Genomic DNA, 13,663 nt, shown 5'->3' on the forward strand with positions numbered 1-13,663 from the left:
TAGTTTGTCTTAGTGGGAACTCTCCTTTTGAGTTGTTGCTCGATCAGTATGGCTATATGTAGCATTTCTTCCACCTCTACGTAGTGTTGCATCTGAATTTCTCGATTTAAACCTCCCAAGAATCTCGACATGGTGGCTTCCCTGTCTTCAGTTATGTCGGCTTTGAGCATGAGAGTGTCCATCTCTTAATAATAGTCCTCAACAGATCGGTTTCCTTGAGTCAGCCTTCTAATTCTTTGATGAAGTTCTTATGATAGTGACTAAGTGCAAACCTTTTCCTCATGATGGTCTTCATCTCAGTCCAACTTTCAACCGGATATTCACCATTTCTTCTTCTAGATGTAACTAACTGATCCCACCAGCTGAGAGCGTAATCATAGAACTCAGTGGCTGCAACTCTCACGCGATTGATCTCAGTATAGTATTGGCAGTTAAACACTAACTCAATCTTTTTCTCCCACTCTAGGTAAGCATCAGGGTCATTCTTCCCATGAAATGGAGGAATCCGAAGCTTAAGCCTTCCAAAACTGTCTTGAGGTTGAGCCCTTTCCTCTCTTACTCGTCTATATCGTTGGCGATTACTCCTTAACGAGCTACTTTCTTAGCTGTAATATTCTTCTGCGGCTTCATCTCTTGCTGGTCTGACTTGCTCTCTAGCCCTCTCAGGAGATCGCTCAAGGTTTCTCCTTCTAGTGTCTCGGTCAGAGTTTTGATGTTGGATCTCTTGCCGAAACTCTTCGAAATGAGTGGCCATCAGCTTTCTCATCTTGGCCATCATCGCTTCCATTAATAGTTTGTTGTTATTGCTGTTAGATCCTTCATGATGATCAGACATCTTTTCCTGCAACCAACCCAAAACAGATCACTAGCAGCAATCCTTTGAGTTCTTACAAAATGACTCTTCGTGTCCCTCAAGCAATCATGAAACCAGATCTAACAATTTGAATTTGAAACGTCACTTTTTAACAGGTTAATCACTTAGGATGAATGATGATGATTGATCAGATTTTAAGACAGAACAAAACGATCTATAAATTTGTGATGCAGCGATCAAGTTTTGTTAAGATCTAAACTAATGATTATGTCAAGCTTTAAATCGAATCTTCTTGAACGAAAAAAAAATATGAATCAAAACACATAAACAGATTAGACACAACCTGATTCACGTTGATCCTTCCTTAGAGTGGCTCTGATACCACTTGATACGTTTCTCCTTAGATCGTCACTCTAAGTACTGGATCTGATTGATGATGTAAAGAGCTGGTTCGGATTTGAGATAAGGAATGATGGAATGAAAGGTCACACAAAGGCTGCAAAAGGCCTTTGATATACCAGGGTGATTCAATGGATATGACACACCAAAGAATCGGTTGCTTGAAAGATATAACACACTCACAAGCTAAGATGTTCAGAAGATCAAATGATCTAACTTACAAAGAGTTTTTGATAGAAAAGATAGATGGTTTAACAAAGGAGCGTACAAGAGTTTAAAAAGAAGGAGAACAAGTCTGTGACAGCCAAGACCTGTCTCGGAAACAACTAAAAATAATAAAGAATAAGTTTGAACAAGAAAGAAACTCTTCTTCTCCATTTGGCCGAGTCTTCTCTTGCTGGGCCTTTGTTGGATCAGCAGATGGGGATATGATGTGATCCGTTTGTCTCATTAAAAACCTCTCTTTGGAAAACCTATTGGGAAAAAACCAAAGGAGAGGGAAAAAGAGTGCAAACAGGTCACATGCCCACTTTCTGATCTTCTTGAGCCTGTATAGAAACCAATGTGGTTTGTATAACGTCTTCTCCCTCCTGGCTCAAGACATTAGCTTGTCTGTAACTGGTTCTAAGCATAGCTCTGATAGCTTTCTTGAATTTCTTGGACATTGATCGAGTCATTGGACCGGCTGGCATCATCAAAGATTCTTCTTCCTAAAGTCCTCCTTGCTCTTCTAGTGCAACTCCTTTAGCTCCAATTTCCAAGTCCTCTATGCTGTCTATGATCGCATCATGTTGTCTAGCTTAAGCTCAAGGTTGTCTTGGGCGATTTTTTCATGCACCTCTGTCATTTGTCTCTCGATAACTTTGGTGGCTTGTGAACCATCTGTGATTTGTGATAGCTTCACGTCCATGCTATCAACATGAGTGGAAAGTGCTTCAAACTTACCAGTAAAGTCAGTGTACTAGCTGTCCACTTTCATATTCCTATCGTCAGCTTATTTTTGCAGCTTCATAAGAAGTGCTTGCATCATAAGCTCGACCTTGTTGTCTTGAGAAGTTTGGGATGATTTTGGAGCAGATTGGAGAATCATATAGGTGTGCGCTTGTGCTGCAAGTTGATGATTAATCTTAGCTGCATTACCTGCTTCACAGACATTGACAGAACGTTGCAGATTTTTGAGAAACAATTTCACCGTAGCTAGTACTTCTTCAATTTCCTTACGATCATGAGAAGTGGAACATGATGTTCTTCTATAATCGGGACAATTGTTTCTGCTGCTCGCAGCAAGATTATTAATCAAGACGTAAGCTTCTTCCACAGTCCTTATCATGAAATTTCGATTGCTTGCCACATTTAAAGGTGACTTAGATGTCCATTCAAGACCTCTATAGAAGGTATTCAAGATGCATGTCTCTGTAAAACCGTAGTGGGGACATTCTCTTATATACCCTTTATAGCGATCCCAAGCTTCATGGAAAAATTCACCTTTTTGTTGGAACTTATAATTCTTGTCTCTAAAGAGGCTTGATCTAGAGGTGGTGTAGAAGTGATTAAGGAACGCAGCTTTGCATTCGTCCCATGATCCGAATGAACCAGGAGACAAGGACTGTTGGGGTCGGTTTCCACCTCGACTGGTTTAACCATCTCCAAAATGATTAAGTATTCATAAGATGATCTTAGACCACGTTCGGGCCGAACCCCATCCTAACGAGAGTGAGCCGAGCCCTGTTTGGACACAAATGGTCTGAGCCCTACCTGAATGCAAGTGGGCCGAGCTGTGATGAGGATAAGTGAGCCGCGTCTTAGTGGGCTTAACCGTCACCATTTGAAGGACGAGCTGAATTGGGTCAAGCCGCTCTCCAAGAAACATGGGCCGAGCTAGGTACAGAGAGGAGATGGGCCGAGCCGGGTCTTTTTAGGTGGGCCGAGACAGGTGGTAATCAACGACTAGCAGGCCTAGCTATGAAGGATGAAGCCCACGTAAGAACCCTAAGTGAAGTGTAAAGGTGGTGGCCTCGCGCGGCCACCACCTAGAATCTCTTCCGAGATTCTCGGCTAAGCGATTTATAAAACTAGTATAAATAGTCAATGTATCTAATTCATTATGCAATTTTGGCAACCCTAAACAATAAGACTAAACACTTTTCACAGCAATAAAATCCTCTTTTGATCTTTGTGTTCTTGTGATAAACCCTAGAAATTCTGGATCCCTCTAAGTTTCTTTACAAGTTTTGATTGTGCGAGTTTTGGCTCGCTTAATTTGGCGCCGTATGTGGAGAATCGAAATCTTCTTACTCGAAAATCGAAAGATCCTAAGATCTGAAGAGTATGGCGAGTAACATCTCTGATGACGAGAACACCAACAATACCAACAACAATGGCACGGAAAAAGATGCTCCCCCATCAAGTAAGAAAACAACAACGACCAAAGCCTAGGACGAGATGCGGAACATGCTGACCACGTTGATGAAGAAAATTGAGGAGCAGGATAAGAGGAACGAGGAGATCACAGAGCGACTTGACGCTATAACAACCGAAAGACGGCATCCGACATGGAGAGCCAGGATCTCTGATCCGATAGATGGAGCTAGGAGACGCTTTAACTTCTCGACACATGTAGGAGCAACCGGTAAGTGTGCGAGAAATCCCATGGCTCCACCGATGTTTCACCCCCTTGACAAACAAACTCCAGCAGCAACTAGAATCAACATAACCGAGCCGCCCCCACTTCGTCAGAGCTCCAGACGGCTAGGCGATGAGGACGAAACTAACGTAATCGACGTGGATGCCCAGCAGATCGATGGTACCAGAGACCCGCACCAAAACAGCTTGGCACGGCGCATAAGTCGCGAAGAACTCGCTTTGGCACTTAATGGTATCCAAATCGACGGATGCACCGACCCGACCCACGACAACAATCCGACTGGGGAAGAGGAGAACCTCCGATGGATCGAGTAAGCGGAGTACGGGGACGAGCCGAGGAGAGAATATCAGGAGTGACCAGTGCTAGACCTAAGAGGTGGAAGAAATCCGAGCCTCCATGGCTCGGAGAGTTTATGAGATCCGCGCCGTGAAATAAGCGCCGCGCTTGAAATTGATGGAATGCTTGAAGAAACTCAAAGGACTCCATTTACAATAGAGGCTAGAATTCCCGAGCCGGAAAAGGTTAGAATCCTTTTTTAAGAAGGAACCACCGATCTGAAAGTGCATTTCACAGCTTTCTGCACAGCAATGAGACGAGCCTTCACAAGGAACGCAGCTAATCTAACTGATCAGGAGAGAGATGTTGGTTTTTGCTTACTATTCGTAGAACACCTCAAAGGAGCTGTGTTGGAGTATTTAGGCAAGAACAAAATTCAATCAATAGCTTCCAACAGCTCTCTGCTTTATTTCTGAATCAGTACTCGATGTTCATGGACCGAGGAACTTCCGATGTCAATCTGTGGACGCTATCTCAAGGACCAAACGAGCCACTGCAGGATTACATGGCAAGGTTCAAGGCTGTCGTATCCAAAGTAGAATGAATAAGCGATAAAGCCGCCCTCGAAGCCCTAAAATGATCTATGTGGTATAAATCCGAATTTCGAAGGGAGATGGCGCTGAATACGCTGCAAACAATTCCGGATGCCCCACATCAATTTTCGGACTTCGTGGTGAACGAAGAAGAAATGAAAAATTTAAACGAGCAATATGAAGCGACGAATGCAGCGACCCGGAGCTCGACTCTGACGCGACCCGCAAAAAAACAAAATCGCGCAAATAACGCAACAGTACAGAGTTCGGAAGAACCAATAACCAGTGGTGCCCACAACTACCAAGTAGGCGCTGGCCGCGGAAGAGGCTAGCCACGCAGCAACACTTTAGTGAGAAAGCCCAGAAAGCGTACTGCGAATACCACCAAACTCACGGACATTCAACAGCACAATTCCGAACCCTCAGAGCCAAACTCGCAGCCAAAACGGCAGCCGGAGAGCTCCAAAACGTAGTTAGTCTCAAAGCCCGCGAACGAGCTCTCCAAACTCTTATGCTTTTACAGATCACGGAAATCCGCGAAACGCACACTGAACCAGTATATATGATCTGGTAGTCTCAGTGTTCATAGACGAATCACATCCGGAGAGGTGTGTAGAAATTGGAACCAAACTTTAAGAACTTTTGAAAGATGACCTCATTTTCTTCCTCAAGGAAAACATTGGCACTTTCGCTTGGAGTACAGAAGACATGTCGTAAGCATCGACGTATCTTGTCACGAGCTGAACATCGATCAAACTTTCAAACCAGTCAAACAGAAGAGGAGGAAGCTCGGTCCCGAACAGAAAAAAAGGGTCAATGACGAGGTAGAAAGACTGATCAAAGTAGGCTCGATTGCCATGGCAAAGTATCCGGACTGGCTCGCAAACTCCGTGGTTGTGAAGAAGAAGAACGGTAAATGGATAATTTGCGTGGACTTCACGGATCTCAACAAGGCGTGCCCCAAGGACAGTTTCCCATTGCCGCATATCAATCGACTTGTACAAGCAACAGCAAGAAATAAGCTATTATCATTCTTGGATGCCTTCTCCGGATATAACTAGATCTTCATGCATCCTGATAATAGAGAAAAAATGGCGTTTATAACCGACAGCAGAATATACTTTTACAAGGTGATGCTTTTCGACCTCAAGAACGCCGGGGCAACTTATCAACGGCTCGTTAATAGGATTTTTGCAGACCAGCTAGGCAAAACCAAGGAGGTATATATCGACGACATGTTGGTCAAATTGTTGGAGGAAAAGGACCACGTCGTACATTTACGGAAATGTTTCAAGCAACTGAATAAGCACAACATGAAGCTAAACCCAGCGAAGTGCCGGTTTGTCGTGACCTCGTGCGAATTCCTCGGCTATCTGGTGACGCACAGGGGTATTGAAGAAATCCCCAAACTGATAAACGCATTAATCGAGATGCCATCTCCAAGGACGAAGTGAGAGGTTCAACGGTTCACAGGAAGAATTGCCGCGCTGAATCGGTTCATCTCTCGATCAATTGATAAGTGTCTCGTCTTTATGATACTCTTCACGGAAACAAGAAATTCGAATGAGACGACAGACGCGAGACAGCTTTTCAGGAATTGAAGACCTATTTGGCGAGCCCACTGGTTTTAGCAAAACCAGTAGCTGGAGAATCTCTTTTCCTTTACATTTCAGTATCCACAACGACCGTTACTGGAGTGCTGATAAGAGAAAATGTGGGAAACAAAAGCCAATCTTCTACATTAGCCAGACGTTGACCAACGACGAGACTCGTTACTCCCAAATAGAGAGGGTCGCCCTAGCCGTGGTGATATCGGCTCGGATATTGAGACCTTATTTCCAGTTCAGCTCGATTGTAGTACTCGCAATACTGCCATTACGCTCGATCCTGCACAGCCTGAGCCAATCATGCAAGCTCACCAAATGGGTAGTTGAACTCATCGAGTATGACATCGAATACCATAACAGATCGCCCGCAAAGTCTCAAGTTCTCGCAGACTTCCTCATCGAGCTTCCCCCCGATGCAACAGATGAATCAACCTCAGAAGATATTTAGATGTTGCATGTTGACGGGTCGTCATCAAAACAAGGCTCGGGAATAGGAATTCGCCTCACATCACCAACGGGAGAAATCTTAGAACAATCTTTTCATCTCAAGTTCCACGCTTCGAACAACAAGGCGGAGTACAAAGCAATAATTACTGGTCTACGATTGGCACTCGGAATCGAGGTTCGGAAGATAAGAGCTTTCTGTGATTCCCAACTGGTAGCGAATCAATTCAACGAGAGTACGAAACAAAAGATAGAAGAATGGAAGCCTACCTCGGGATCGTTCAAAGCCTGGTAAAACAGTTCGATGAATTCGAACTCACGCGCATACCCCAAGGCAAAAACACTTCGGCAGACGCTCTAGCAGTCCTCACCTCGTCTTCAGATCCGGATTGAAGAAAGACAACACCCGTCGAATTTATCGAACAACCAAGCATAGAAGTGGTGGAAGGAGTTCGTCTGATTAACCCCCCAGAAGAAGAACCCGACCCCAAAAACGGGGATGAGGCGACAGCAATGGCGAAGGATGCCTCGTCAGCCGAACCGGAGTACAGGTGCGACAAGGAATGGCTCAGGGCGATTCGCGTCTACATCGCTCACGGCAAAATCCCATCGCTCTGATTCCAATTGAGAACTATTAACAAGCAGCGGCTCCGTACTACAACAAGAACGTTCGAGGCCGGAGATTCAAGTAAGGAGAGCTCGTCCTCAGGAAAGTATTCCAGAACACCGCCGAGAGGAACGCAGGAAAGCTCGGAGCAAATTGGAAAACACCCTACAAGATCACTAAGGTGGTTTGTTCAGGGGTCTATGAACTCGCAACGATGTCTGGTGAAGCAATCCTGAGATCGTGGAACGCCATGCATTTGAAAAAGTACTATCACTAAGGACACACAACGACTAACATGAACTATGGGACAGTTTAATCCCTGCAAAGAATACGTAGGCAGCCCGTCTTCAGACGGGTTCAGCTGTCCCCCCCTCCTAAAAAGGGGGGAGGGGAGAGAGTGGGTACGTATACATTATACTTACACATTTTCTTTAAGATTTCGACTCATTGCCTTAGCTATTACTAGTTTCGTTTTACTTTGGCTAGTTTTTCACTTATCTTAAAAGTTTCTTTATTCTTTATCTCTGCTTCGGCAAAACACTCATTATTATATCACTTCGGCAAATTTTCGATATGTTGCCATTTCACTTTCGTATCTAAACACTAAAACACCTCGTCTCGTTGCTGGCCACAACGAGACAACACACACAGAGTTCTCTAAACGGACTTTTACCATCTTTCCTAGGACAAGGGTGCAAGTTACACCCTCTACGGATAAGAATAAAGCGTGTTATATAAATCTTAGACCAAAAACATCAGTCACATCAGTTCACTATCGTATACGGAAACGTAAGTCGAGACTATGTCGCAATTCTTAAAGACCGAAGTAAGCTCTAGAAACCTGACTAAACTTACTTCACAGCTCGGAAATGTTGGTTCTTGGTCATATTTCAAAAGATTATTATGTCCTCGCTATATCAAAAATCACTTAAATCCTCGCCTCTAATGACGAAGGACTCCAGCTTAACGCCTTGTCACATAAGCAATTTGCTCCTAAGATAATCCTTCGCAAACTATCAATCTGGTAAAAATCCAGCAAAAGGATATCTTTCAGCTTAAAACAAGCAATACACGGATATATTTCTCAAAAACCTATAGAATCGGCATAAAAAAGAAAGGTTGGATAAAGCCGTCCAGTCACAAGGTTTGGTAGCAAAGAAAATGAAAAGATAGTATGGATAAAGCCATCCAAGCACAAAAAATCCAGTACAGAAGCAAAGTAACTAGGAACTATCCCTATCGGCGCGGTTCGGAGACAGCCTCGGCAGCAAAATCACCAGATTTCGGGGTGTTGATGTTAGTACCCGTTGGATCAGTAACTCCAATTGCAGCAGCAGTGACCTCTAGTGGCTCGGTTCCTAAGCAGAATCAACAGAGTCCGGTAAAACCGGCAAACGCCCAACTTATCCCTCAAATTTGTCGCAACGCGCTCCTATTAGCTCAGCTTTCCAGCCCTTCAACTTCTCTTCTTCGGCGTCTAGACTGAAGTCTGGTTTCCGGAGATCGCTGATAAACATAAGGTTGCTCCTGATTTGGCCAAGGTCATTTTCATCTCTCTTGGTTTTCTCCAATTCTTCCATTTTCTTCTCAATCTTGGAGAGACGCCCCTGGAACTTAGCCGCTGCCTCACGTCTGGCCTCCTTTCTGGAAATTTTTACCCGCAACTCGATAAAGGAGTCTTTCATCACGTTTTGCCTCTTCAGGGAAGCGATCTTGCTGTTCTTCCTTACCCGCGATTCCTCGAAGCGAGTGGCCATTATGTCATATTCCGCCTTCTGAGCCCGTTTCTCCTCCTCAAGTGCATCAATCCGGGCTAATCTTTTGCATTCTCACCCGAGGCCCTCTCCAGTTTGGCCTTAAACGTTGCGGCGTTCTGCTTAGCCTTTTCAAGGCGGCGCTCATCTTTAAGCGCGTCAGCCTACTAGCCGGCCATCAGCTCGTTGACTATAGCATAAAAACTGAAATTGAGAGAGAAACAGAGGATCAGAATCAAGTTCCAACACTAAGAAAAAACTATCAAGATAAAACGATGAGTCATACCTTGGTTCCCTGTTGGGCCATCGCGGCGTAGGACTTCGACCGTCTAAGCCTCTATGGATACAGCAAAACAATATTGGCATTGTTCACCTTCGAGAAGAGTAATGCTGAAACCTCGGCATCGTTGACAACAAGCTTCTTGGTGACCATCTTCTGCTTCTTTCTTTGCACCTCATCCTTTGCGGAGGCTATTCCCTTAGCCTTCTCCTCGGCAGACTGTTTGCGGTTCATCGCCTCGTGCTTCACAAAATTGGAAGCAGGGGGCCTCGCTGATTGCGGAAGCGCAAGTATCGCCGAGACAGTCAGCGTGGAAAGGTCTCACAGCACGCTCGGAGTTTTGGCAGACGCCTCGGGATAATCTCCCCCTGTTCAACGTCATCTTCTTTGGCTGTATCTGAGCCAGCAAGGAACGTCTCGTCACCTGGTTTCTCAGATATCGGTGGTTTCTCCCGATTCAACGCCTCTCCATCAGACTTGGCGATCTCATCAGTCTGCTCGGCGTTCTCCTTGTCTTGCTTGGAATCCTCCTCACCTCGCCTTTAAGCCTCTTCAGCCTCCCTTCTCTTTTGCTCTCTGAGAGTGATTATAACCATCTTCTCTCTAGTATCGCCTGAGGACTTAGAAGATCCTGAGCTAACTAGGACTCCGGCTAGAATGGATCAGGCTCTCTCTATACTTTCGAGAGAGAAGTGGCGTTTTCAGTTGACCTTTCCAGCTACTAAGGCGACTTGAACAGTAAACAGATCGTCGGGAGGTAGGGCGAGAATATTCTGAACTGCGAAAAGAAAGGAAAATAAACATAAGTCAAAAAACCAAGACAAATATGCAAAGGTTCTGAGCCAAGGCAAGGCTTCAGGTTGACTACCAAGTGGTCCCCAATCTGTTTTGACCCTGTGGACAAAGCCTTCACCCACTGACGTCTCGTTCACTTGAACGTAGAAAGAGCGCTTGGTCCAGAAACTATCTTTGATTGGGAAGTTGTCGATAATCCGACGTTTTGACATGTTGGAGATATAAAACTTATTCCCTCCTGAGGCCTTGCGGATCTCCAACAAGTTGAGCAGGTGGTTCAGCTCAACATCGATCCTGCACTCAAAACTTCGAACCAAGATACAGATTTGCTCAGTCGAGATCCCATGTTTCCATAAGTACTCGAGGATCACTTTGGGTATCGGGAACCAGAGAAAGCACAGCTCAAAAAATGCTTCGTATACAGTAAAGTGATACGCATGAGGTTGTTCTTCCCAGGAAGAATGAATTCAACTGCCTCGGAAATTCTAAAACGGTATCGTAACGCCTCGAGGGATTCTAGGGTCGAGAGAGTAGAACCGGGAGAATCAGGTTTTTGCTTCTTCCCTCTGGGAACTTTCTTTTTTCCTGAAGAAGAAACACCTCGGCTCGCCATCGGACGCTCCAACTCAAGCTTTGCTTCAACTGGATCAAATGGGAAAGCTTCCTCTTTGGCGAAGTATATGGTCTCATCTTGGTGGGAAGCAGGACCCCGAGAAGAGCTCGTCGAAGCAGGCACCTCGTTAATTACAGAAAAAACACGAGAACGGCTCGTAATCAGGCGCCTCACCCTCTACAGAACGAGCACCAGAGGGGCTTGGCGCAACAGACACCTCGTCAACAATAGAACGCGCGCGGGAAAAGCTCATCGATTTCGTCACCTCGTCACTTGGAAGACGCGTTTCGTAATTAAAGAGGGTGTCCAACAAATCATCAGATCGGATCGTCATATCTTATGTGATGATATAGAGGTTACAGCTCGGCAAAAACTTCTACACCAGGCTCGTCGGTGATGAAATCGGCAGCACAAAATAAGTCAATGGCGCGGCTAGGGAACGGCGGCGGCGACAAAAAACCCTAGCCAGAAAATAAATAAGTTAGAGAGAGAAATAAGAGAGAAGGGAGAGCTACCTTTGTGTGAATTTGGAGATCTGATGTTATGAAGAAAATAAAAGTTGAATACCCCTCGAGAATCAGCAAAATCTTAAATACAGCGCGTGGAATCTGTAACGGTCTCCTTTGTAAGACAAACCAGTTACAGGGCGTGTCCAACACACGCGCCTCAGGTTATCAAGAATATAAATATAATAAAATGGCTGAAAGCTCCACTTCGCACACGACTCGGCGTTATACCTTATGAAAAAAGCTTCGGCAAAACATATCTTGCACACGCCTCAGCGTTATATCTCATAACCAACGTTTCGGCGTTATTCGTCTCACATAACCATCACAATGACCGATCCTCTTCGTTATCTCTTAGGCAAACGGCTCAGAACTGTCTTTGACAAAAAGCCCTGTCGCTATTGCACAATGCGGCTCGGCAGAAAAACCTTGCCACTATTTCACGGCTCGACAATAAAGACGCCTCGTCGTCGTCGGCTCAAAGCAGCTAGGTATCATCGGGGCACGTCTCGGTCAATAGGCCCTCTTTAGAGACGCCTTGGAATTGTTAAGTATACCTCAGCACCGTTAAGTGTGAAACACTCCTCGGCATGACTTTTCAGGAAACACCTCGGCATAGCCTTTACAAACACCTCGGTGCAACCTTGTAGAAAACGCCTTGTCGCTATTCTTTGCGAAACGCCTCGGCATTCTAAAAAAAAGAGACATACACACCGTAAAAGCAAAAACTTTGAGGAGTCTTGCCTTCTCTCTTCATGGCTCGGTAAAAACGTGAGCTTGAAAACTCTTCGAAACAGCTTGCCTTGATGGCTAAACCTATGGCCAGGAGTGATGAACCTCGTCACTCTTGTATCCAAAACTGACGAGCTGGAGGGGATAACTGTTGGGGTCGGTTTCCACCCTGACCGGTTTAACCATCTCTAAAATGATTAAGTATTCATAAGACGATCTCAAGCTACATTCGGGCCGAGCCCCATCCTAACGAGAGTGAGCCGAGCCCTGTTTGGACACAAATGGGTTGAGCACTACCTGAATGCAAGTGGGCCAAGCTGTGATGAGGATAAGTGAGCCACGCCTTAGTGGGCTTAACCGTCACCATCTGAAGAACGAGCCGAATTGGGCTGAGTCGCACTCCAAAAAACATGGGCCGAGCTGCGTGCAAAGAGGAGATGGGCTGAGTCAGTTCCTCTCTCACTGGGCAGAGCTGGGTCTTCTTCGGTGGGCCGAGCCAGGTGGTAATCGACGACAAGCAGGCCTAGCCGTGAAGGATGAAGCCCACGTAAGAACCCTAGGCGAAGTGTAAAGGCGGTGGCTGCACGAGTTAATAAGGAAATATTCTGAGAATCTTGGAAACTAGGTGGTTTATAGAACTAGTATAAATAGTCGATTCATTATGCAACTTGAGCAACCCTAAGCAATACTAAACATTTTTCACAGCAATAAAATTTTCTTTTGATCTTTGTGTTCTTGTGATAAACCCTAGAAATTTCGGATCATTCTAAGTTTCTTTACAAGTTTTGGCTCGCACAAGGAATTGAACCATGCATGTGCATTATCACAAAGTAAAAATGGAAACATCTTGCACTTTAAGTAATTTGCAAGAAGTCCGATCGATTGCTTGGTGCTGCATATTTCTTCAAAATCTTCGAGATGGTCCATGGGGTTCTCCGATGCATCGACATAGAACTGGTTTTGCTTTTATGAGCTTCGGACTGATCTCATAATCTACGTTGATGGGTTGTCTACTAATGGGAGAACGGTTCTCATAGAAAGCATACAGAGTGTTATAATCTCTTAGAGTCAAGCGAGGAGCGTCTTGGACACGAACGTGCTCATCAACTTTTTATTGGACGTTGTGGTTATTTCTAAGCATATCTAAATCTAGAAAGTGTCTATTATTCTTGCCCATCTCAGCGTTATTCATATATATATATATGAATATATATATATATATATGTTTCCTTTTTTTAGAATTAAAATATTTTTTGTTTTTATTTATTTATATATATATATATATATATATATATATATATATATATATATATTCTATGAAGTAATAAAGTAAAATTAAAAAAATAAACAAGAAAACGTATCTTAGACTCGATTCTGACCTGAAACTCGTAGAAAATGTTAAAGGTTCCCGGCAACAGTGCCAAAAACTTGATGTGCTCAGGTTTTAACTCTAGTTTTCTGCAAGCGCACAGATGTACGTTGTAGTACTTAGGGGTCAATTCACTGAAGACCAAGTAAATGCAATACGAATTAACTTGAGATGAGAATTGAGCTAAGAAGAATAGTGACGAAAATAACAATTAATAAACTTAAAAAACA

General features: G+C 44.4%; 1 non-coding gene across 1 annotated transcript; it reads left to right on the forward strand.

Annotated features, from left to right (window-relative positions):
• The first annotated feature begins 2,631 nt into the window (after positions 1-2,631).
• On the forward strand, positions 2,632-2,738 carry LOC112082567. The gene has a single exon (XR_002897235.1). It is a non-coding gene; the product is annotated as a small nucleolar RNA R71 (small nucleolar RNA).
• Positions 2,739-13,663: the final 10,925 nt, after the last annotated feature.

The sequence above is a fragment of the Eutrema salsugineum genome, unplaced genomic scaffold (assembly GCF_000478725.1).
Source record: "Eutrema salsugineum unplaced genomic scaffold, Eutsalg1_0 scaffold_1, whole genome shotgun sequence".
Taxonomy (NCBI): domain Eukaryota; kingdom Viridiplantae; phylum Streptophyta; class Magnoliopsida; order Brassicales; family Brassicaceae; genus Eutrema; species Eutrema salsugineum.